The 27494-nt window shown below is 37.1% G+C and overlaps 1 long non-coding RNA gene across 1 annotated transcript; it reads left to right on the top strand.

Moving 5' to 3' along the window:
• The first annotated feature begins 356 nt into the window (after window positions 1-356).
• LOC125121169 (uncharacterized) lies at window positions 357-26455 on the top strand. The gene is made up of 5 exons (XR_007133392.1): window positions 357-1523; window positions 1615-1745; window positions 9669-9734; window positions 25164-25320; window positions 26391-26455. It is a non-coding gene; the product is annotated as an uncharacterized LOC125121169 (long non-coding RNA).
• Window positions 26456-27494: the final 1039 nt, after the last annotated feature.

Raw genomic sequence — 27494 nt, 5'->3', positions numbered from 1 at the left:
TCTAGCAAGTGAGTGAGATCAGCTGAATGTAGCTGCAGGAGTGACCCCAGCACACATGGAGAGCAACACTATCTAAGCAGAGAGCTGTGAGAAATAATACACAATGATGATGATGATGATTTACCTTTTTAGGGCCACACTGGTGGCATATGGAGGATCCCAGGCTAGGGGTTGAATCAGAACTGTAGCCACAGCCACAGCCACAGCAAGGCAAGATCTGAGCTGAGTCTTCTATCTACCTCACAGCAATGCCAGGTCCTTCACCCACTGAGCGAGGCCAGGGATCAAACCTATGTCCTTGTGGATACTAGCCAGATTCATTTCCACTGAGCCATAACGGGAACTCCTGTGATGATTATTATTTTAAAACTATACAATTTTGGGGGTGCTTGTATTCAGCAACATATACAGAAATTGGTATCTGGGATGGCATGTTACATAAAATGCCAAAACCTAAGGCACTGGCTTTTAGGTTGGGTAGCTGGTGGAGACTGGAGGAGTGGCAAGTAGACTATTAGTGGAGGACAGAGGGATGGTGTGGTAGAAAGATTAATGCTCCCCCACCCTGAGATGTCCATAGCCTAATCCCCAGAACCTATGAATGTGTCACCTTACCTGGTCAAAGGGACTTTTACAGATGTGATTAAGGATCCTTAGGTGTGGAGAATATCTCAGATTATCTAGATGGGCTGAATATAAACACAAGTGTCCTGAAAGTGGAAGAGGGCTACATAAGAGGAGGTCAGAGTGATGTGAAATGAGGACTAGACCCACTGTTGCTGGCTTTGCAGAGGGATGAGAGGAACCACAAGCCAGGGAATGTGTGCAGCCTGTGGAAGCCAGAAGAGGAAATGAAACAGATTCCTCTCCAGACCCTCCAGAGAGGAATGCCATTCAGCAAACATCTTGATTTTGTTCCTGTGAGATCAGTTCAGTGTTTGTTTCTAACCTATAGACCTATATCATAATAAATTTGTGTTAAGCCTGCTTGGTTTAGTGATATGTTACACAAACAGGAGAAAAAAATAATACAAATGGTTGGGAGGCTATTTACCAAAGCTTGAAGACTAGTGAACAAACTCTTAGTAGAGGGTAGAAAGGCAATTATTAAATGCTGGAAAATGTAGGACCTGAGTTATATGGTAACAGAATGCTTGGCCTACTTTTGCCTGCCATCACATAAAGATAGAAAATGGGTTTATAGATCTCTTTTGAGTTTATTGGTCTCAAGGAGGTTTCCAGGCAGAGTAGTGAAAGTACCAAGTGACTTTTTATAACTACTGATGATAATGTACAAGAAGGGACAAATGACCTATAGAAGGAACTATTTGATTTAAAATAAGAATTTAGAGGAAATATTTCCCACCCAGTCCTTGTCATTTCTTAGGGAAAAGAAGAATGACTGGTGAGCTGAGTCATAATTCCAGAGGGAGGAGCCAAGAAGCAAGATGAGGAATGGATTAGGAAATCATCACCAGAGGGATGAACTGAACCACAATCAAAGACTATCCCTTGCCTTCAGTGTAGGGGCCCTTACAATGATTTTAGTTTTGTGTCTGCTGTTTCCCTGAATCCCTTTTTGACTGCAAGTGTCTTGTGGTTTTTCTATCCTAGAAAACTTGGACGGAGAGAAGCCAGTCCCAAGTAACCGTACCTGAGGTTTTCTCCATGTTCTGGACCTGATGTGGGTGATGATACTGAACTTAAACTGATGTAATCATGAGATGAAACTTTTAGGGCACAAGGTGAGTCAGTTTTGCATATAGGCGGGACAAGAATTGTGGCCGGAGAATGGACCATGATAGTCATCAAAGATGGCCCTGTGATAATTCTTCCCCTCCCTGTACAAGCATGCCACTCTTCCCTTCAAGGAATGGAGTCCGTTTTCCTTCCCCTTCAGTCGAGGCTGGCCTTGAACTGTTGCAGAAACTTGGCCTCTGTCCACTGATGCTGAATGCAAATGTGGAGATGGTTTTGGGTGAAGGAGAAAAAAAAAATAGCTTTTATTGCTTTGCCAAGCAAAGGAGGCCACAGCAGACTCATGCCTTAAAGACTGTGCCTTTCCTTTGGGAAAGAATTGCAGGGAGTTTTATAATCTAAAAGGAAAAAAACAGAGTTTCAGGTAAGAATCAGGTTTGGGGCAGATAATTCTTCTTTTTGGGGGGAATCTCAGTCATCGAAACTGGCTTCAGGAGTTCTCCATGTGATCCTGAGGGTGATCTTCTGGATTATTGCCTGAAATAACAATTTTTGCAAAAAGGGTATATTGATCAGAGATTAGAACAAATGAAACTTCTTGAAAAACATCATGTGCTAATAATCTTTAACCCACAGAAAGTTGTGCTCAGGGTGCCTAATCTTCAGTTTACAGGTGATTGTGCTTAGAGTGCAATCAAACAAGGGAGAAGAACAAGGAAGGGCTGCAAGCTATTCAGTTTTAAAGTATTCATTTCTGAAAGAAGCATAAGGACTATAACTTTTCTCTTAGGTCTATAAGATGCCTATGTCATTATGTGTATCCCTTGAAGGGGAACCAGGATCCTGCCCCAAGGCTGCCCTATTATTCATTGACTCTTCCTCCCTGTCTCTGCATCTCCTCCCTTCCCTGAACAGCAACTGTCTGAACCTGCCCCTTGAAACTCAGGGAAGGCCATGGAGGCTGAATGAGGCCCATTTCCTAAAAACAAGAAATAGGGGACGCAAAAAGACTTTTGTACCCAGGAACTCCTCAGGGCTCTGATCGGTTTCAGAACTTTGACCAATAAAATGTGGTGAAAGTAAGCCCTGAGAGTTTCCATTTTCACGCTCTTGGATTCCTGAGCTTTCATGTTAGAATTCCAGATTATCCTGCTGGAGAGGAGGACCACATGGAGAATCCCTATAGACATCACATGAAGAAAAAGATCATATAGGGAAGAAACAAGATGCCCCAGTCAATTTCATTTTCAAGGCTCCAGATAGTTAAGAGGGGTCTTCTTACCCTTCTAGTTCAGCTTAGTTACCATCTGAATGCAGCCATGTGAGTGATTGCAGCTGACACCAGTTAGAACAGATGCAAAACCAGTCAATGCACAGAAACATGAGAAATTTAAAAATCATTGTTTTAAGCCATTAAGTTTAGGGATTTTTTTTTAATGTAGCAATAGATAATTGATACAGCAATCTTTTTGCTTATAGAGGAGGGTTAAAAGAAAGAGACTTGAAAAAAAAGAAAAGAAAAGACCTGTAAGAGAATTGGGGGACTAGGCTTTTACTTTTGAATTGCTTGTCTCTTTTAATTGGCTGATGGTATCTTTATCAATATGATTTTCTTTAAGCCTGTTTGAGTCTTATTTAGCAAATCAGTCCACCCCATTAGGCAAAAGCCACTTCTATATATCTCTTCTAGGCAGACTCCTTCTGTCTTGGGCTGAGAATCTAGGTACTGTAAAAAATACCAATAGTATTTATTCTCTCATCCTTCAGGGCCTATGAAGCATTGCTTGACATCATTTTAAAATCTTTTAAAGGGTCTTACAACTTCTGACTTATCATTATCATAACTCTGAGACCATGTTTTACTTTTGGCACTTTCTATCTTAGTTAAATTTTTCTGGCTGGTAAAGTTAGGAATTAAAAATGGTAGAGAATACTTCAGAGACTGTTCTAGATGTTCTGTAAGTTTATAGGAGGATATGACATCTACCTATTTTACTTTCCTCTCTAGATTCATCATAAAAAATTTTTGAAAAGTTAATACTATGTTATTTTATTTTATATTTACTTTTTAAAAATTATAGTTGATTTACAATGTTGTGCTAATTTCTCTTGTACAGCAAAGTGACCCAGTCATACATACATATATATACATATACATATACATATACACATACATTCTTTTCCTCATACTATCTCCCATCATGTTCTATTCCAAGAGATTGGATATAGTTCCCTGTGGTTACAGTAGGACCTCATTGCTTATCCATTCTAAATGTAATAGTTTGCATCTAGTAACCCCAAACTCCCAGTCCATCCCACTCGCTCTCCTTCCCCTTTGCCAACCACAAGTCTTTTTGTATGTCTGTGAGTTTGTTTCTGTTTTGTAGATAGGATCATTTGTACCATATTTTAGATTCCACATAGAAGTGATATTGTATGTTATTTGTCTTTCTAATTCTGACCTACTTCACTTAGTATGAGAATCTCTCGTTCCATCTATGTTGCTGCAAATGGCATTATTTTGTTCTTTTTTTATGGCTGAGTAATACTCAATTGTATATATGTACCATGTCTTCTTATTGCATTCATCTGTTGATGGACATTTAGGTTGTTTCCATGTCTTGGCTATTGTGAATAGTGCTACTATGAACATATGGGTCCATGAAATACTACATTTTAAAATATGAATATAAGTTAAATTTAGAGATAATACATATTTTGTTATTAAATGTATTTATATTATTATAACACAGTAAAATCGTATCAAGTATACATGAACATTTAAGAAAAATCTGTTAATTTCTAAAGCAGAAAAGAATGGGAGTGGAAGTTTTGGTTAAATTTTTAAAGTGAAAGCTAATTATTTATTAGTTTAACAAATAATTTATGTTTGTCCAATATGAAAGCATTAATTCCAATTTGTTTTCTGCTTCCCAGAAAACAAACTCAAATACATATAACAGAATATCTTATTTATTCTTGAACACCAATAACAATGTTTACAATCTTATTATTATGGGAAATGGTTTCTTTTAACAAATATATATCTTGGCAATCCTGCAAATATACTCGTTTTCTAACTCTGCTGACTTTTTTTAATTGATTGCATAATTTGAAATTTTATAAAGACCATGACTCTGAGAAGAATTGTTTTGTTTCCTTCAAGGCTTTTAAAAATCTAAGTATAATGGATTATAAATATAATGGAATTTTTTAAATTGTAGATTTCTTTAACTTTCAGAGATGTTTATCTAATCTTTTAATCACTTTGTGTAGAAGATTTTTTTCACAGTGATTATATTATTAAATATTTGCTATTGTAATCTTTTTTCCTTCCAGTTCTCAAGCAAATATTTCACCAACACTTTAGGAAACTCTAGAGAAACTTTTAATAATTTAGCACACAATAAATTCTGATTTTAAAGCGCTTTGTCCAGAAGGATGGAAGGAGGGAGGGAGGAAGGAAGGAAGGAAGGAAAGAAAGAAAGAAAGAAGGAAAGAAGGGAAGAAAATACATTGAACCAAGTGGCCTGATATTTTATAATCTTAAGGCAGAAAATTCCTTTTTCTTCTTTAAATATACATTTCTCTGAGAACATTTTTTTTTTTTGTATTTTAAAAACAAGTCTTTGTTACTTTTGGAAAATACTTTTATAAAGTTAAAAATGTCTTTCAAATTTAAGTTGGGACACTTCAATTTATTTTCACAGTAGGAGTTAAGAAGCTGTTCCAAAAATTTATTAAGTTTACTTCTCAGACAAAATCAATGGACAGAGAAATTTAAAGCTGGAACATGGTTATCTTAAGAAGTCCAAGCTATCCCTTTATAAATGTGGCAGATCCTTGGAAGCACTACATGGGAAGAAAGGCTGCATATGGAATAACTGAAGCACCCCAGTCAGTAACACCAAAGCCCCAGACAAGTGAGAGAGACCTTTTTGCACTTTCTTGCTTAGCTTAGCCAGATGAATGCAGCCGCAACGGCAAACCCACCTATCACTTTCCACCTTTAAATATCTCTGTACATTGATTTCATCTGAGAAGTAAAGTTAATACACTTTTGGAATAGCTTCTTAACTCCTATTGTGAAAATAAATTGGGATGTCCAGACTGTAATTTGGAAAACATTTTTAACTTAAGTGTTTTCCAAAACTAACATCACTTGAAACAGCTATAGAAAATAATTGAACTGGATACTATGTAACGTCTATATTAAGCAACCAGGTAGTTGACTGAATTTTTTTCATTGCCTGGTCAGTGATTCTAATGTGTATGAAGGTAGCCATCCTTGACAGACTTTACTATAATAATAATAAAAAAGAATGTTTACTAATCAATCATTGCTTTTTTTCTCCAAGGTCACTGTCATGTGGTCTTTGCATTTAATGTTCACTTTAAGAATAATGAGTAGCATATTGCTTGTTGAAGTGATTTTGCAAATTGCTGAAAAACACCTTTTTATATCCATACATTAGAAATAACAAGAAATATTTGGTATTTAAGACTTTAGCTTTCTAAAAAACATGGCATAGTTGTATATCATTCCATAGAAAAGATTTTAATTATGGATTGATAGACAGTTGACTTTAATTAAATGATAACCAGAGTCCTTTAGAGGCAATGCATTGGATAAAGAGTTTATCCATTCTTCCACCTCCCTGTATTAAGACCCCCCCCCTTTGTGCAATGGATTGAATGTTTCTGTCCCTTACCCCACCCCCCTCAAATTCATGTGCTGAAATCCTAACCCTCCAGTGTGATGATGTTGGGATGTGGGGCCTCAGGGAGATGATTAGGTCCTAAGAGTGGAACCCTCATGATTGGGACTCATGCAAGAAACCAAAGAGATAAACTCTTCTTACATTGGTCAGAACTGTATTACATATGCATCCAAACTAATCATTGACATGAGCAGCCCAATCAGTATCTGCCTGTAAACTATACTGACTTCCATGAAAGGGTATATTATCTGAATGAAGTCACTTTTTTTTTTGTCTTTTTGCTATTTCTTTGGGCCGCACCCGTGGCATATGGAGGTTCCCAGGCTAGGGGTCGAATCGGAGCTGTAGCCACTGGCCTACGCCAGAGCCACAGCAACGTGGGATCCGAGCCGCGTCTGCAACCTACACCACAGCTCACGCCAACGCCGGATCGTTAACCCACTGACAAGGGCAGGGCTCGAACCCGCAACCTCATAGGTTCCTAGTCGGATTCGTTAACCACTGCGCCACTACAGGAACTCCTGAAGTCACTTCTGAATGAAGTTTTAAACCAAAGAGGGAAGAATGAAGGGGATGGATATTGGATAGATAGACTAATATTTTTCAAATTTTAGGCCACAACCCATTTTGGGATCATGAAATCAATTTAATGGAGTTAATCAGTTTTTTAAAAAATTAAATAAAATGGAATAAAATAGAAAAAATAAGCTCCTCAGGAGTTCCCATCACTTCTCAGTGGAAATGAATCTGACTAATATCCGTGTGAGAACACATGTTCATTCCCTGGCCTTGCTCAGTGGGTTAAGGATCTGGCGTTGCCATGAGCTGGGATATAGGCCAGCGGCTATAGCTTCAATTCAACCCCTAGCCTGGGAACCTCCACATGCTATGGGAGTGGCCCTAAAAAGATAAATAAATAAATAAATAAACAAACTCATCATATTTAGTAGGTATTAACATGATTTGTGAAATTTATGTTTGAGTTATGCGTGTGTATATTCAGTCATGATGTGAAAATGAATTTCTTAGTATAGGTCAAAGTCAAAGAGTTTGAAAGCCACTAGAGTAGACAGCCAGCTGTGTATGCTATAGACAATCTCCAAAGATCTTCCTAAGATTCGTTAAAATTGTTCTGCAACCCTTGATCCTCCCCTGACATGATGAAGCTTACTAGACAAAAGTATCCAAGGGTAAATTGTGTGAACTATCTAAAATATGTGGGCTTATGTAATTATTAAATTAAATAATAATAAAAACTGCCATCTAATGAGAGATCATGAACCCATAATTTTACATACTATCTCTTTTAATTTTCTCAACATCCAAATGTTTTGTATTATTTTCATTTTAAGATTAGAGAAAACAACCAAACCTCAAAGAGGTTAAATAATTTAGTACAGGTCACATAGGAAACAGGTGAGAGAACTTGGGTCTAAATCTTAAGTCTTTCTGATTAAAAAAACTCAAGCTGGAGTTCCCATTGTGGCTCAGTGGTTAACGAATCCAACTAGGAATCATGAGGTTGAGGGTTCGATTCCTGGCCTTGCTCAGTGGGTTAAGGATCCGGCGTTGCCGTGAGCTGTGGTGTAAGTCGCAGATGCAGCTCGTCTCTGGCATTGTTGTGGCTGTGGCATAGGCCGGCAGCTGTAGCTCCGAGTAGACCCCTAGCCTGGGAACCTAGGAAAGGCTAAAAGACAAGAAGACAACCAAAAAACCCCTCAAGCTTATTGATATTAATTTACTTTCTCAATGCTCAAATGCTTCCAAACAATTCATCACTATAACAGCAGTTTTATCTATGGGACAATGACAGTGTTAATTTAAAGTCATTTGATAAAGGGAATAAACATTTTGAAATAATTAAGGCTTTTCTATGGTGATTTCAAAGTGAGTCACTGACTGTCCTCCTTATTTCTAGTTAAAATTTCCCAATCAACCTAAGAATAATGACATACAGTGTTTTATCCAGATCTAGGCAATGGTGCAACTAATCTTCTGACTATAAGCCAATGGCCAAATAAGTATTTGTGTTGCTATAAAACAAATTTTGTTTTAACTACATTTATATGTAAAGTAGAGTTTTCTCTATGTCAGGAGGTGAGCTAGTTACATACTTAGCATTTTTTTTTTTCTGCTGCGCCCACGGCCAGAGATCAAACCCGTGCCACAGCAGTGACCTGAGCTACTGCAGTGACAAAGCCAGATCCTTAACCTATTGCATCACCAAGGATCTCCTACCTAGCATTCTTTTAAAGCTCTTGTTTCATTTTTTTCATTTATAGATTTACAGCCCATTTGTCTGCTTAAAAAGTTGGATACAAATAGTTTTATTACTGAGTGCTTTAAAATAAACAATGTTTGCCTGCTGGTGACTCAAAGAAAGACCTTAAACCTGGCAAACCTTCTCTGTTTCACCCACTGAAGTAGAACATATGCTATAGCTATTAGAAAGAAATGCAGCTTTATGAATATAATAATGCAAAAGTAGAATTAATAATAAATAACCAATAAATATGTTTTCTTCACAAAAGATGTATTCCTGTATGATGAGAAATACTGTGGTTTCTCATTCTAAATTAGGGGTTGGAATGGATGTATAATGCTAATATTTGAGAACCTGATCTCCTGCTATTATCAGCAACATTCATCTTGAGAATTTTTCATCCACATTTGAGTTGAAATGTGAATAAACCCAGTGAAGTTAAGATAGTGAAGATTATGCAAATAGAATACAGTTTTTCATTTTTTCTGATACATGTTAATTGACCCAAGTATATAGAGCATATTATGGGAAACTATCATTCTACTAGAAGCTTATCTTCCAAGAAGAATACAATGCCCATTTAAATATCACAGCAAGGGAATTTAATCTTTCTTAAGGTAGCTTATTCATTGTAATGTCTTAAGCCTGCTTCTAGCTGTCTCACTTATTCTCAGCTATTACTTACTGTCCATAAGTGATTGTTATACTTTTGAGGGTATCAGACCATAACACCAGAATAACATATTTTGAAATGTAAGTTTATTGAAAATCAAAAATACAGTACATTTGAAAGCCAAATTGAATACCCACTCAACAAATATTTACTGAGCATCCCCTATATGCCAGATATATCCACTAGACTGGTGATTGTTTTTTAAATTTTTGATTTTCAGTTGTTCATTGCTAGTGTTTAGAAATGTGATTTATTTTTGTATATTGGCCTTGTAACCTGTGAATTTGCTAAATTCACAATTTTTTTTTTTTAGGTTTCTTAGGCATCTACATAAACAGCTCTATCATTTATGAATAGAGGCAAGTTTTTTTCCTTCTCAGTAAGTATGTCATTTATTTATTTATTTATTTATTTCCTTGCCCAATTGAATTGGCCAGGACCCCAAGATAATATTACAAGGTAGTATGGGAACAGACATTCTTTCTTTGTTCCCAGTCTTTGGGGTAAAGAATTCAGACCTTCATCATGAAAGTATGATGTTAGCTTTAGGTCATATATGCTCATGTGTGTGCATATGTGCACAGGTCACCCTTTCTGAAGTTAGTGAGTTTTCTTCTGTTCATAGTTTGCTGAGTTTTGTAAATAATGAATGAAATTTGAATTTTATCAAATGCTTTTCTTTTTTTGGATTTATAAAGTTTTTCTTTAATCTGTTGAAAAAGTGAAATACATTTTTCTAATTGTATTTTCTAATGTTAGACTGGCCTTGCATTCCAGGGACAGACTCCTCCATGTGGTTGTGATGTATTATGCTGTTTATATATTGTTATATCTCATTTGCTGAAATTTGGTTGAGAATTTTTGCATTTCTGTTTGTGCAGCATATCGATCTATAGTTTTTTTTGTTCTGTCTTCCTCTAGTTTAAGTATCAGGGTAATACTGTCTTCCTAAAATGAGTTGGGAAGTGTTTCCTCCTCTTGTGTTTTATGGAAGAGCTTATTTATATTTGTATTCCTTCTTTCTTAAATGCTTGGTAGAATTAACCAATGAAACCATGCAGGCCTAGAATTCTCCATTTTGGAAAGTTTATTTTTTAATTTTTTAAAGTTTTTTACCTACATAATACTACCTACTTAATACTCTCTCTCTCGCTCTCACACACACACCCACACACCACTCCTTTGGAGCTCAGTAACACTTAAATCATATTCTTTTTTATTTTCATGATATTTTAAAAATTAAATTATAGTTATTTACTATGTTTCTTCAATTTCTGTTGTACAGCAAAGCAACCAGTCACACACAGTTCTTTGTGCTCTACAGTAGGTCCCCATTGACCATCTATCCCAAATGTAACACTTTGTATTCATCAACCCCAAAGTCCCTTTTGATCCCACTCCTTTCCCACTCCTTCCTGGCAACCACAAGTCTGCTCTCCTTGGCTGTGATCTGTTTCTGTTTTGTAGATAGGGTCATCTGTGTTATATTTTGGATTCCACAAGTAAGTGATATCATATGGTATTTGTCTTTCTGGCTTACTTCACTCAGTATGAGAATCTTTAGTTCCACCTATGTTGCTGCAAATGGCATTATTTTTTCCTTTTTTATGGCTGAGCAGTATTCCATTATATAGATGTACCACACCTTTTTAATCCATTCATCTGTTGATGAACATTTAGGTTGTTTCTATATCTTGGCTATTGTGAATAGTGCTGTCATTAACAGAGGGGTACATGTATCTATTTGAATGGATGTTTTTTCCAGATATAGTCCCAGGATTGGGATTGCTAGATCATATGGTAGTTCTATATATAGCTTTCTAAGGTATCTCCATACTGTTTTCTATAGTTGTTGTACCAATTTACATTCACACCAACAGTGATGGAGGGTATTCTTTTCTCTACACTCTCTCCAGCATTTGTTATTTGTTGACTTATTAATGATGGCAATTCTGACCAGTGTGAGGTGGTACCTCATTGTAGTTTTGATTTGCATTTCTCTAATAATTAGTGATGTTGAGCATTTTTTCATGTGCTTGTTGGCTATTCACATGTCTTCTTTGGAGAAATGGCTATTCAATTCTTCTGCCCATTTCTAGATTGAGTTGTTTGTTTTTTTGTTGTTGAGCTGTATGAGTTGTTTGTATATTTTTCAGATTAGGCCCTTGTCTGTTGCATCATTTGCAAAGATTTTCTCTCATTCTATGAGTTGTCTTTTCATTTTTAAAAAATGGTTTCCTTTGCTGTTCAAAAGCTTTTGAGTTTAACGAGGCCCCATTGGTTTTTGTTTTTATTGACCTTATTCTAGGAGGCAGACCAAACAAGCCATTGCTGTGATTTATGTTTTTCTCTAGGAGTTTTATAGTATATGGCCCTACATTTAGTTCTTTAATCCATTTTGAGTTTATTTTTGTGAATGGTGTTAAAGAGTTTTCTAATTTCATTCTTTTATATATAGCTTTCCAGTTTTCCCAGCACCACTTATTGAAGAGATTATCTTTCTTCCACTGTATATTCTTGCCTCCTTTGTCAGAGATTAGTTGACCATAAATGCTTGGGTTTATTTCTGGGCTTTCTATCCTGTTGCATTGATCTCCATTTCTGTTTTTGTACCAGTACCATATTATTTTGATAACTGTAGCTTTATAGTATTGTCTGAAGTTAGGGAGCCCGATTCCTCTATTTCCATTTTTCTTTTTCAATATTGCTTTGTCTATTTGGGGTCTTTGGTATTTCTATACAAATTTTAAAATATTCTGTTTTAGTTCTATGAAGGATGTCCTCAGTAATTTGATAGGAATTTCATTGAACCTGTAGATTGCCTTGGGTAGTATAGTCATTTTGAGAGTATTGATTCTTCCAATCCAAGAGTGTGGTATATCTTTCCATCTGTGCCAAGACCAGTTCAGCAGGATGGGGCTGAAGAATGGGTGCTATAGAACTTAAGGAAAAAAAGTTAACGTAAAACAAGACACAGAAACATTTATCTTAAGTAAAGGTGGGAACTGGGGGACTCAAGGTCTCAGGGACCAAGAGCCCTGCCTCAAGAAACCACACTGCTTTTATTGTGCTCTTGAGGATTACTTCAAGCAAAAAGGGGGTTGTAGGTGCAGGATATAGGGTTTTTTTATTATTTTAAAAGTCACTTAGCTGGTAAATGGTTAAACTTTTACTCTAAACTATAGACATTTAAGAATCATTAGCATTTGAGTTAGCTATCTATGCATAACATTTCAGAGAATCCTCAAGTCATTTACCATCACCGGTGACTGTTTCTCAAGCAGGAAGATGGGACAAAGTAAGGAAGGATATGATGGAGTTTTCAGCAAAGAGGCTAAGAAAATATTATAAAAATATGTCTCGCAACACATCTGTTTAGGTCATCTTTGATTTCTTTCATCAAAGTCTTATAGTTTTCAGAATATAGGTCTTTCATCCATTGAGTTAGGTTTATTCCTAGGTACTTTATCCTTTTTGATATGGTGGTAAATGGGATGGTTTCTCTGATTTTCCTTTCTGACCTTTCATTGTTTAGTATATAGAAATGCAGTCAATTTCTGTGTATTAATTTTTTGTATCTTGCAACTTTGCCAAATTCATTAATGAGTTCTAACAGTTTTCTGGTAGTGTCTTTAAGATTTTCTAGGTATTGTATCATGTCATTTTCAAACAGTGATGGTTTTACTTCCTTTCTAATTTGGATTCCTTTTATTTCTTTTCCTTCTTTGATTGCTGTTGCTAGGACTTCCAAAACTATGTTGAATAGTAGTGGTGAAAGTGGACATCCTTATCTTATTCCTGATCTTAGTAGAAATGTTTTTGGTTTTTCACCATTGAGAATGATGTTAGCTGTGGGTTTGTCATATATGGCTTTTATTATGTTGAGGTAGGTTTCTTCTATGCACAATTTCTGGACAGTTTTTACCAGAAATGGGTGTTGAATTTTGTCAAAAGCTCCCTGGTCCTTATCTTTGTTCATCAATTATACAGTAACACCTCCTCTGTGACTTCCTCCCAGACCATATATTCTGTGAAAGTTAATATTTTCTTAATCTGCAAAACATTATACACGGTACTTTTATTATAACAAGTAATTGTTGTATGTTTTAATTATTGTTTTTGCATTTGTTGTGCCCCTGATCTGTGAGCACCTGTGGGCAGGGACAAAATCTTATTTGTCATTTTGTCATCTGTGTCACCATGCCTGGTACACCATAAGCTCTTAGAGAATGTTGATTGATCTAAATCAAACAGAACTGTAATAAGAAATCACCATACATTCTCCCCTTTTGTAGACTTATGCTTAAATATGCAGCTGTATTGTGCTATTATAATTTATCCATTCTGGAAAAAAAACCCAAAGACATTATTTTAAGCAGATAGCTGGGTAAAGCAATCATGTTCTCTTTTCCATTGGGATAAGGATATTCCAAAGGAAAAATACAATGAACAAGAAGCCTCTTACGTCAGTCTTTTATATTTAGGGGGGAAAAGTATTTGCAAAATTTTCCAAAAGCCAGTTAGAAAAATTAAGCCCCTATGCAATGTGATACTTCTAAAAATAATGCCCAGAGGAACAGCAGTTCTAGATAATACTAAATCTGACTGTGGCTAGATTCCATCTTCATTTTGGAAACAACCACAGCTGCGGCCAGCCTAGTCAGACAGTGGAATGCAGTTGAGAATTTGATAGGAGGGGGAAGGGGGGAAGACAAGGGAACTAGGTTTCCTGTCCTGAGGCAGTTGGCACAAAGCCACTGGCTCCTCCCTTCCCCCCATCTCCTACCTTCCACTCTCTCCTCTCACCCAGAATATATGTTGCTGATCTTGGAAAGATCTGGCATTTGAATTCTGTTTGTACTTTGGGGAATATTGTGGTAAAAAGGGCTTAAAAAATACTAATATGACAGTGTTATACTGTACATGTCTAACTCTTCCAAGTATAGACAAGTACCAAGTTAAACCACAGAGAAATACTTTCCTTCTTTTTAAAAATTTCTCTAAATGGTATTTTGCAATTTATCCGAGACAAAAAAACACAGTAGTTATACTTCATTAAGGTTTCCTTTCCCTCAAATATTACAAGTTCATATACTTGCTAGAAATGACATACTGGTCTTAAGTAATGGTATTTTATGGAGAAGATAATTTCAAATCCTGTCTTCTGCATCCGCCTTGTACTCTACCCACCTTTCCCCTGTCCTTTATTAAATCATCACAAGCTCATATAGCAAAAATGAAGGAGCTATTAGCAACTACATGGAAGTAGCATGTCTATTCTGTTAAAAGAGCTACCAGAAAAACTAATTTATGGTGTAGTTAGGAGGAAGGGTTGGCAGCAACTGGAAGGGGGCATGGGGAAGGCTTCTAGGGTACTGCTCATGCTTTATTTCTTGATCTGGTTGCTGGTTACATGGGTAAGCTTAATTTGTGAAAAATAATTGACCTATACCCTTATGATTTATATACTTTTTTGTAGGTATGTCTTATTTCAAAAAATAAATAATAATAATAATAATAATGACTACCAAGGTCTCAGGCCCTTGTTAATTCAAAATGCACTTAGCACAAAGAAAATAAATGCTAGTAAACCCATGTCTCTACAATAATAGACAATAAATATATAATAATATACACTCAGTATACCCAGCAGGGGCAGGTGAAATATACTGTAGATGGAGAATGTATCTATAAACAAAAATGTTGCAGCTATCCAGCCCTCAGCCACTGCAGCCACACACAGTGGTGTACTCTGAGGGGATTCAGGATAGGAAAGAATAGGATACTGGCCCTAGATAGTCAAAGTGCATATCAAAGGAATGATTTCAATGAGCCCAGCCTCTTACATAGAAAAGTGCTATATTTATTAACCTGAGATGTCAGGTTTTCATTAACAGTAATGTTTTGTTCAGACTACCTGGTTTTTGTTACAAAAACTCCTGTATATCCTGGCTCCTCCCATATCTCTTTGGAGCAGTCCCTCAGAGTTACCTAAGAGGCTATCTTCTGGGCTTAAATCCTCAGAATGTCTGCCAAATAAAACATAATGCTCAACTTTCAGGTTGTGTAAATTTTTTTAGTTGATGATAACTTAGTAAGAGGTCATTCATTAATTTTTGGAATAGGAGGCCCAGAAGCCCAGATGAAGACTATTTCTTAATGAGTAATAGGCAGGAAATGTTCTGTCCAACTCTTGCTCTATATTGCCCACATCTTCTTTGGTCATCTTTATATTGTTATATAACAACTTTTTGGGAAATACAGGGTAGGCATTATAGACCCATCTTTTCAGAAGAAGAGCCTGAGGTACATACAAATTTAGTAATTTGTTCAGGATAATAGAGAAAGTCAACATGGAATTTGCACTTCATACAAGTCAATATGATGCATCAAAGTCAGCCATTATTGTGTTTAGTTCCCTCTTTCTGATAGCAAATCAAGAGAATACTATAATTACTGAGGGAAAGCCTCATTTGGACTCTGTTGACCTTGACCAAAGCCTTCTTGGTTAAAGTCTTCCATGACTAATCTTTCCTAGCCATACTTCTCTGGGATCACCTGTAAGCAGGAAGACATGAGATTTCTCAGCTTTCCTCAAATAGTGGGTAAACTGGCAGATCTGTGAGAGGAATTTAGAGGATGGTAGAACTTTATAGGATAACCCTATTGTGAATTTTTGAGATCTATATGAGAACCCAGCAGTAGTGTGCCAAGAAGAGAAGGTGGGAGAGCTATGGAAGCAGTCTTCCCTAGGTGCAAGCAGTAAGAGGGTACATTGGCTGGAGAGAATTTTTTAAAGTAATAAAGCCAACTAAAAGTTGTTTAAGTGCTTTTAATAAAAGCATACCACCATGTGCCTGAACATCCAGAGCCCTTCCTAGAGATCTTCACTAAACCAGAGAGCAGTTGTGAGGAGCATAACTGACCCTTCTCCCCTCCTATCCCCTCCCATGTGCCCCATTTTGACATTAAAATATTAGTTCTTGTAGTTGTAAAACATATTATAATTGTCAATGCCTTGAGAGATATACTCAGTCTGTCTCCAGGGCCAAAACCATGAGGGAGCTTTTCGTAGGAGGTATGGTAGGGAAACATTCTGCCTTGTTATGGGTCTGCACCTATTTCATGACCACATTTCTGGCATCTCTTCACAGAACTAGAGCCCACAGTATTTGAGCAGATGATTGAGATGTATGCAGATTTGGGCTCAGAGGCTGTTGTGAAGGAGACACTCTTGCTTTGCTCACCTCTCAGGACACAGTCTTTCCCGCTCTCATTTCTTTCTTTCTCCCTTTCTTTCTTCCTCCTTTCCTTTCTTTTCCTCTCCTTTCTCTCCTCTCCTCTCCTCTCCTCTTACCTCTTTCCCTCCCTTCCCCTCCTCTCCCCTCCCCTCCCTTACCCTCCCCTCCTTCCCTCCCTCACTCCCTTCTTTCTTTCCTTCCTTCCTTCCTTTCTTTCTCTTTCTGCCGCACACATAGCATATGGGATTTCCCAGGCCACAGGTCCAACCTGTGCCACAGCAGTAACTGAACAGCTGCAGTGACAACACTGGATCCTTAATCTGCTGCCTCACAAGGAAATTCCCATGACCACAGTCTTTCTAAGGTGCTGCCTTCTACCTTGAACAGCTGAATAACTTCTCTTTTAACCCACTCCCCATCCAAGAGGTCTTTGTTTGCTTTCCCTACTCATGCAAAACTCACTGTCTTTCCTCTCCTACTACCCATCGTTTCACTATAGATATGCATTAAACAAAACAAAAACATCTTTTGATATGAGATATTTGTAAGATAATATGCAACACAAATAACACAAATATAAGTATAAAGAAATATTTCTTTCCCATTCTTCTTTGTACAGCCAACTATCTAATCTATCAGCTATTTTTTCATCAATTAATCACCATAAAACTATATTACATTTTAAAGTAATGTGTTTGCAAAGGGTTTTAGACTATTATCATAATTGATTCTCAGTAATCAAGTATATTATCTGTTTCAATATGAGTAAATTCCAGAAAGCCTCTATGCTTTCCTCTGTAAAATATCAGAATATATATATATACATAAAATGTTGATAAGTTGAGTATTTGTTATATTTATTACCTTAGTAGAGCCTATAAATCATGTTAGACTTTTTGAGGAGACATAATGTCAAATAATTTTCAAGCAAAATCTTTAATAGACAATTACTCTTCAAGGATATTTCATTGTATATGTGAATCACAGCTTAACAACTTCCACCAAGTTTTAAAGATACCTGCTTCCCAAAGTAATTTTCTATTACCCAAAACTTTCAGTCTTTTAGAAACAAAAGGAGGGGATACTGCTGGTGCTTTTCACAGATGCCCTTCAGCAGCCAGGACAGCTATCCTCCAGAAGCTAGTAACTCAACTCACTGCTACTTCTTTTTCTCTCAGCCAGACAAAAGCCACCTCACTCAGGAACCTCTTCTTGCTTCCCTTAGTTCCTCTCACTTCCCACCTCCTGGGAGCACACCTCCAATAAGTCACTTGATCAAGAATCTTCTCAGGCTCTGCTTTTAGGGGACTTGACTAAAGTTACAACATTTGCTCTTTATAAATGCATACATGTCCTCAAACATACTCACTGTGATTCACTAGAGAACTTGAAGTGCTTATCATGCTAGAATGCATGTCATAGGAAAGCCAAAACCAAGCCTTACTTTTTGTTGTGGGGTAGAGAAGATTCAGTACTCTTACTTAATCTCCATTGCTGTCACTGTCAGACAACTTGACATTTGAACATTTCCTGAACCTTTCAGGGTTAGTTCTGGTGAGAACCTCAAAGTACCAACAGCTCTGGGTCAAGGTAGCTTCATATTAGATCCCGTTCTTTAGGAAAAAGATGGGTGGAATTCTTTTGGAAAAATAATAATTTGAAATTATAATTCAATCTGGTACATCATCTATCTCTTTGTAATGGAACAGGGACCTTATGAGTGAAGATGAAGAGGACAGAGGATGAGGGAGCTATGTCACTGAGAGAGAAGAGGAAGTGGACTACTGCTGTGAAAACTAAGCCTTATGAATTTGTACAAGTTCCTTATATCCTAGGCTTCTCTTCATGGAGATGGAGTTTAAGGGAAAACTTCATTACCCATTAAAATAATTAATTTTCTTATATATCTAAGACCATATAAAAAGAAAATTTAAAGCTCCAGCAATATTACTCATGTATGTTTTCTTCTATGTACACAGACATGTATATTACAAGACACTGAGAAAATGAAAATGAGATGGCTCGATACTTTCTTGTTTTAAGAACTATCTTCATACATGTCTTTCTATGTCATTTTAATGATATTTATCACATTGTGTCTTCTGTGATAGCTATTTGTGTTTATTTCTCATTATGCCCTCATCATTCCTGTAATATGATTCTGAACTCTTGAAGGGAAGATCCGGTGTCCCTCATGGAACTGGGCACAATGTTCAGCACAAAGCAGCAAATTTGTGTTTACCAAAATGAAATCAATATGGCCCTGACCAACCATCAGTAAGGCACATAAACTTGAATTTTTCTTTTTCTTTTTCTTTTTTTTCTCAGGGGGAACAATTTTATTTATTTTTTATTTTTTATTTTTTCCCACTGTACAGCATGGGGATCAAGTTATCCTTACATGTAAACATTTTTCCCCCACCCTTTCTTCTGTTGCAATATGAGTATCTAGACATAGTTCTCAATGCTACTCAGCAGAATCTCCTTGTAAATCTATTCTAAATTGTATCTGACAACCCCAAGCTCTTGATCCCTCCCACTCCCTCCCTCTCTCGTTGGGCAGCCACAAGTCTATTCTCCAAGTCCATGATTTTCTTTTCTGTGGAGATGTTCATTTGTGCTGGATATTAGATTCCAGTTATAAGTGATATCATATGGTATTTGTCTTTGTCTTTCTGGCTCATTTCACTCAGTATGAGATTCTCTAGTTCCATCCATGTTGCTGCAAATGACATTATGCCATTCTTTTTTATGGCTGAGTAGTATTCCATTGTGTATATATACCACTTCTTTTGAATCCAAACATCTGTCGATGGACATTTGTGTTGTTTCCATGTCCTGGCTATTGTGAATAGTGCTGCAATGAACATGCGGGTGCACGTGTCTCTTTTAAGTAGAGTTTTGTCCGGATAGATGCCCAAGAGTGGGATTGCGGGGTCATATGGAAGTTCTATGTGTAGATTTCTAAGGTATCTCCAAACTGTTCTCCATAGTGGTTGTACCAGTTTACATTCCCACCAACAGTGCAGGAGGGTTCCCTTTTCTCCACAGCCCCTCCAGCACTTGTTATTTGTGGATTTATGAATGATGGCCATTCTGACTGGTGTGAGGTGATATCTCATGGTAGTTTTGATTTGCATTTCTCTGATAACCAGCGATGTTGAGCATTTTTTCATGTGTTTGCTGGCCATCTGTATATCTTCTGTGGAGAAATGTCTATTCAGGTCTTTTGCCCATTTTTCCATTGGTTGATTGGCTTTTTTGCTGTTGGGTTGTATAAGTTGTTTATATATTCTAGAGATTAAGCCCTTGTCGGTTGCATCATTTGAAACTATTTTCTCCCACTTTGAAAGTTGTCTTTTTGTTTTCTTTTGGGTGTCCTTTGCTGTGCAAAAGCTTTTCAGTTTGATGAGGTCCCATGGGTTTATTTTTGCTCTAATTTCGATTGCTTTGGGAGACTGAGCTGAGAAAATATTCATGATGTTGATGTCAGAGAGTGTTTTGCCTATGTTTTCTTCTAGGAGTTTGATGGTGTCCTGTTGTATATTTAAGCCTTTCAGCCATTTTGGGTTTATTTTGGTGCATGGTGTGAGGGTGTGTTCTAGTTTCATTGCTTTGCATGCAGCTGTCCAGGTTTCCCAGCAATGCTTGCTGAATAGACTTTCTTTTTCCCATTTGATGTTCTTGCCTCCCTTGTCAAAGATTAATTGACCATAGGTGTCAGGGTTTATTTCTGGGTTCTCTATTCTGTTCCATTGGTCTGTCTGTCTGTTTTGATACCAGTACCACACTGTTTTGATGACTGTGGCTTTGTAATATTTCTTGAGGTCTGGGAGAGTTATGCCTCCTGCTTGGTTTTTGTTTCTCAGGATTGCTTTGGCGATTCTGGGTCTTTTGTGGTTCCATATAAATGTTTGGCTTGTTTGTTCTAGTTCTGTGAAAAATGTCATGGGTAATTTGATAGGGATTGCATTGAATCTGTAGATTGCTTTGGGTAGTATGGCCATTTTTACAATATTGATTTTCCCAATCCGTGAACATGGAATATCTTTCCATTTCTTTACATCTTGTTTGATTTCCCTGATTAAAGTTTTATAGTTCTTGGCATATAGGTCCTTTACCTCCTTGGTCAGGTGTATTCCAAGGTATTTGATTCTGTGAGGTGCAATTTTAAAAGGTATCGTATTTTTGTATTCCTTTTCTAATATTTCATTGCTGGTATACAGAAATGCGACTGACTTCTGAATGTTAATCTTATATCCTGCTACTTTGCTGAATTTATTAATCAGTTCAAGGAGTTTTTGGGTTGAGTCCTTAGGGTTTTCTGTGTATAGTATCATGTTGTCTGCATACAGTGTCAGTTTTATCTCTTTGCTTCCTATATGGATGCCTTTTATTTCTTTTGTTTGTCTGATTGCTGTGGCGAGGACTTCCAGTACTCTGTTGAAGAGCAGTGATGAGAGTGGGCATCCCTGTCTTGTTCCAGATTTGAGTGAGAAGGCTTTCAGTTTTCCCCATTGAGTATTATATTTGCTGTGGGTTTATCATAAATGGCTTTGATTATGTTCAGGAATGTTCCCTCTATACCCACTTTGGCAGGGGTCTTGATCATGAATGGATGTTGGACTTTGTCAAATGCTTTTTCTGCGTCTATTGAGATGATCATATGATTTTTGACTTTTCTTTTGTTAATGTGGTGTATGATGTTGATTGATTTGTGTATGTTGAACCATCCTTATGAACCTGGGATGAACCCTACTTGGTCGTGGTGTGTAATTTTTTTGGTATGTTGTTGGATTCGGTTGGCTAAGATTTTGTTGAGAATTTTTGCATCTATATTCATCAAAGATATTGGCCGATAGTTTTCTTTTTTGGTGGTATCTCTGTCTGGTTTTGGAATGAGGGTGATGGTGGCATCATAGAATGTCTTTGGGAGTATTCCTTCTTCTTCAACCTTTTGAAAGAGTTTAAGGAGGATGGGCACCAGATCCTCTTTATATGTTTGATAGAATTTGCCTGTGAAGCCATCTGGTCCTGGACTTTTATTTGTGGGGAGTGTTTTTATGACTTCTTCAATTTCATTTCTAGTGATCGGTCTGCTCAGTTGGTCTGTTTCTTCTTGATTCAGTTTTGGAAGGCTGTAAGATTCTAGAAAATTGTCCATTTCTTTCAGATTGTCAAACTTGTTGCCATATAGTTGTTCATAGTATTTTCTTATGGTTTTTTGTATTTCTGCTGTATCCGTTGTGATTTCTCCTTTTTCATTTATAATTTTGGTTATTTGGATTCTTTCTCTCCTCTTTTTAGTGAGTCTGGCCAGGGGTGTGTCAATTTTGTTTACCTTTTCAAAGAACCATCCCTTAGTTTTATTAATTTTCTCTATTGTTTTTTGAGTCTCTATTTTATTGATTTCTTCTTTGATCTTTATAATTTCCTTCCTTCTGCTGACTTTAGGTCTCTTTTGTTCTTCTTTTTCTAGTTCGTTTAGGTGGAGGGTTAAGTTGTCCATTTGGGATCTTTCTTCTTTTTTGAGAAAGGCCTGTATTGCTATAAATTTCCCTCTGAGCACTGCTTTCGCAGCATCCCATAGATTTTGAGCGGTTGTGTCTTCATTCATTTGTTTCAAGGTAGTTTTTAATTTCCTTCTTGATTTCCTCATTGACCCATTGGTTTTTTAGTAGCATGTCGTTTAGTCTCTATGTAGTAGGTTTTTTCTCATTTCTTTTCCCATTGTTGATTTCTAATTTCATGGCATTGTGGTCAGAGAAGATACTTGAGATAATTTCTATGCTCCTAAATTTGTCGAGGTTAGCTTTGTGTCCCAGTATGTGGTCAATTCTTGAGAATGTTCCATGTGAAGTTGACTTTTTCTATTGGGATGGTGTTATTCTTACTATTGTCTCCTCTCTGTCCTGAAGAGTTTCACTTTGTGACACAGAATGTGAATTTATGGGACAGTAGTTAGGCAGAAGTTTATGGTTATAAAACAAAATTTGGATAATTATCCTGCTTTGGGTTTGAAATGGGCAATGGAAAATTTTTCTGTTGACCAAGGAGCTGGAAAACGATGCTAGTCAGCCCCTGTCAGACTGACTTCGTGTTCTGGGTATAATGATAATCATTTTTCCTCATATCTAGGCCCTCATCAATTACTTTTGAAATACTTGCTTTGAAATAATTGTTTTAAAAAAGCTAACGCATTGGTTCTATTCATTTTTGCCTAACTCAGGTACAAGGATTCTGGAATGATAGTTTTCCCCTCTAGTGCTAACCATGCCAAAACTCCTGTCTTCCTTCATTTCATTTGTCATCTTCCTTTTGTTCACTTCTAAGAAAGATGACTCTTGTGTTTATTTTGAATATGAGGATTATAAATTGGCTATTGAAAGTGAATTGATTGATCATGACTATTAATTAATGTTTTCACCCAATATATTTGCTTTATCCAAATAGGAAGGCTGTGTTGCAGGTGGTGGGTCTAGTAAGTTAAAGTAAACCACTTTGCATTGTGATTTTCAACTCAGGTGCATTGACTAGTCTTTCTAGATTTGTTTCATTTTTCTTTCAGTTCCTATGTAACCTCTTCACATGAGAAAGTAAGATAGTGGACTCCATTACAAAAATGTGAAAGAAGGAGGAACTCATCCTCCCTTCTCATTGTGTCCCACAGCTCCTTTGTTGTAGTGGGCCTTCATTCTCAGCTCTAGGGGCTGCTTATGTAGACTTCCCTATTCCAAATACCTGGAAGCCTCTCTCTTATAAACATTGTCTCTCTTCTCACGCTATTTAGATTTCTCATTTCTTCTGCCTCAGGAATCTTGTATACTTTCTTCAACATTTGGCCTGGGTTCTCTGTTATTTATTTCCATCAGACTTCTCCTCCCACCCCTGGATTGAACTGAGTGAACTGAAAGAGATAACGATTGATTGGGCTATCTTACATTCTTTCATTCCCCATAGATTTCATCATCAAGATCAAGCATCCCCCTTCACTGTTGGCGAGAATATAAATTGGTACAACCACTATGGAAAATAGTGTGGCAGGTCCTCAGAAAACTAAAAATAGAACTACCATATGATCCAGCAGTCCCATTCCTAGGCATATATCCAGACAAAACTTTTATTGAAAAAGATACATGCACCCCTATGTTCACTGCAGCACTATTCACAATAGCCAAGACATGGAAACAACCTAAATGTCTATCAACAGATGAATGGAATAAGAAGATGTGGTACATATATACAATGGAATACTACTTAACCATAAAAAAGAAAAAAATGACGCCATTTGCAGCAGCATGGATGGAACAAGAGATTCTCATATTAAATGACATGTCAGAAAGAGAAAGACAGGAGTTCCCGTTGTGGCGCCATGGTTAACGAATCCGACTAGGAACCATGAGGTTGTGGGTTCGGTCCCGGCCTTTGCTCAATGCGTTAACAATCCAGCATTGCCGTGAGCTGTGGTGTAGGTTGCAGACGCGGCTCAGATCCCGTGTTGCTGTGGCTCTGGCATAGGCCAGGGGCTACAGCTCCGATTCGACCCCTAGCCTGGGAACCTCCATATGCTGCGGGAGTGGCCCAAAGAAATAGCAAAAAGACCAAAAAAAAAAAAGTTTCCAATTGTAGAAATGTTAAAAGTTCATTAAAAAAAAAAGAATGAGAAAGAGAAATACCATATGATATCATTTCTATGTGGAATCTAATATATGACACAAATGATCCTATCTACAGAACAGAAACAGATCACAGACATGGAGAGTACACTTGTGGTTGCGGGAGGGTGGAATGGGGAGTGGGATAGATGAAGAGTTTGGGGTTGGTAGATGCAAACCTTTGCACTTAGAGTAGATAAGCAATGAGGTCTTGCTATACAGCACAGGGAACTGTGTCCAGTCTCCTGGGGGTAGAATGTGATGGAAGATGGTATGAGAAAAAGAATGTGTGTATATGTATGACTAGGTCGCTATGCTGTATAATGGAAATTGACACAACGCTGTAATTCAGTTATACTATAATAATAATTAAAAGAAAAGGTCAAGCATCCTCAAAACAATCTTCAAAACAAGTATACTTTTCACATTGCCAAAAGTGACCTGAATCAAGAAGGGCTTAACTATTAGAAGCCATAATGCTAATACTTCATTTTTCCTCTTTGAATTAGTTTTTTAAAGACCCACTTCAGAAATACCAGTTTAGTGACTGTCTGGCCCCAAGAAGGTAGTTGGGGGTGGTTATGGGGTGAGAGTGGCTCTGCACATATCATGCACCAGGAAAGGAATATAGGGGAAGGAAAAAACAAAACAGAAAACCCAAACTCTGTCTTAAACTCAAGGGTGGATAAAGGAAAATGGATCATCAGTCTTTGATATATTCCATATTAATGCTAGTGTTTTGACTTTTGATAATGTTAAAAAAGCTTTTTAGTTAGCTGATATTGATCCCCTGTACTTGAAATAAACTTTAGTTTCTCAAGTTCTTTCTTTGAAGAGACAGAGAATATTTGATTCAGCCTGTTATTTCTAATTTTCTTCCTACTAATAGCTTTCATATTCCCTTGATCTCAGCCCAGGACAAGATGGCTGATTAGAAAGACATTTCCTGCAAGAGACCTGATCTAGACATATCTACATCAAGTCAGAATGCTTGGGCACCATCCAAAAGGGCAGAAAATATGTTCTGTGTTATTAAAAATGCCAGAATGGAGGTACAAAGTAGTACAAAGTAAGTGAGAGCATGTTTTATATCTGTGACAGGATTTTCTAGCATTTAGAGGCACAGACTAAAATCAAATAAAAGGGAGCAGCGGTAGGTCCAGCCCTTGGCTTTGTGGAAATGCCAGGTTGTAATCACATCTTATTTATTTTTTAAGATGACACAGCAACCTAAGAAAATTTATTCCACAGGGAGATTCCAGAAAGAGTGTATCAGCAATCCTCCAAAGTATATGTAATTATTATTTATTCCTCAGTGGAGGCAGTGGAAATAAAAATGGAAGGGAGTGGGAGAGTCATTATGGACCTTGAGGATTACTAAAGTATTGGTAGTGGGGATGAAATAAACATACTTGGAACTTTGCTGGTTGCTCAGTTTTATGGCCACTAGCATTTGAGGCTGGTAAATTCTCAAAGTCTGGTTTCTGAAGAAATAAAGGAATTCTACTTGAGCGTCTTAAGACTGAGACTCTCCAGGAGGGTCTGAGATTTTAAAGCAAAACCTGTAGGAAAACTTGAATTGGATTCTCCTGTCGTATCTCAATTGATCATAGCAAGTATGTTCCAGAGGAGCCCTTCTCTTCTGGGGCCGTCCAGGACTTCCTCCAGGTTAATTCACAGGACTTACTCAGTTGCCCTGAAGATTGGGTCCACTCACTATTTTGCTGTTCAACAGATCACATGCAATTTACCTTTTGGTGTTATCTTCTAACCCATATGCTGTTGTTTCAACTTCTGCAAATGGCCCTCTCTCCTTGTTAAGAGAAGGATTAGTTTGGTTGTTGAAGGCCTCCAGCCAGCTCTTGTGCATTGACTGACTTATCTGATGGTCTTTCTGAGAAACTCCACAGTTTTGCCCTTCTCTTCTCCAGTGTCACCCTACTTCATTCCCAGAGGCCCAGAACTAGTTGTTTACTGGGTCTGTGGTAATAAATGATCCTTCACAGGGGGTAGGGGAGTCAAAACCTTAGACAGGGTTAAAATATTTACCAATCGACAGTCAAGGACAGCTGAGAAGTCATAGAAGGGTACAGGCCACCTGGCATTCTCTCTCTCATTTCTTATTTTCCTTCCTTCCAGTTTACACAAGGAACTGGCGATCCCAAGAAATGGTTAAAATAGGGTAACTATAAAAAAAAAGTTAAAAATCCAAAAAAAGAAAAAGAAAGGGTAAGTATAAAAAGCACCTTTCCTAGTTTTTAAGATTATAGGCATAGACTTTGACTTAATAGATCTTAAAATAAGATGCAAATGAAAAGCCATATTTATATGAGGATGTCTCAAAAATGCATTATTTATCCTATGACACAAATGATTACTGATAAAGCTACAAAGAGTGTTTGTTCACTTGGGGGAACACAACAATTTTCAGTGATTAATCACTTATTTCCTTACCAAATGTTTGTGAAACAGGAACTTCTCACTGAAGATTTACAGGGTAAAAAGTCAGGAGCTCATCGTGACAATGAATTACTCAGAGAGAAAAAGGGAAAATGGACTATTGTGTAGAAAACAGGAAGACAAACAAATGTGAGAGAAAACACCTGCTTTCCTATAAACATTTGACTTGCTACATTTCCCAGAAATGTTCAATGAAATAGCTGTTAACAAGAAAGTCAGATTCAGTTAACATGGCATTACAATTTCAAAGGTCAGGAGAAAAAGCTTTCTTCTCTCTTTACTTTTTAGCTTTCTCCCTGTCCAGAATTCTCTGGTGATGTAGCCAACAGATGGAGTTATTTCTTTTTAAGCTTAAAGAAAGGTCACAAATAGCTTTCAAAAGATTACAAATGATTTGACACATGATTTCAGAAGCTAGGAACATTCCATGGTTGCCGGAGAACTTAAAGAATTGATGAAAAGATTTCATAGTAGTGTAGGCCAAAATTAACATTGCTAACGCAGGTTCTATTTTAATTAATTAGGTATAAACCATAGCACAGCCCTCTGGATCAGTTGCGACTGTTTTACTAGAGAGTTTTGAGAATTCTTTGATATTTAAATTTGATATTATTGCCTAACATTGAAAGGCCTTTTGTTACCTTAAGGTAAAAAAAACTTCTGCTTTCAAACCCAGGCCCAGTCCACAGTGTAATTTGAAGGATTACAAAGGCACTGTTCTGTCCAAAACTATTTTCATTAGACCCAGCTGAAACAATATTCTTATTCTGTGCTCACCACATG

The sequence above is a fragment of the Phacochoerus africanus genome, chromosome 2 (assembly GCF_016906955.1).
Source record: "Phacochoerus africanus isolate WHEZ1 chromosome 2, ROS_Pafr_v1, whole genome shotgun sequence".
NCBI classification, from domain to species: Eukaryota; Metazoa; Chordata; class Mammalia; order Artiodactyla; family Suidae; genus Phacochoerus; species Phacochoerus africanus.
The sequence above is the reverse complement of the archived record's forward strand: the minus strand, read 5'-3'. Positions and strand labels throughout refer to the sequence as shown.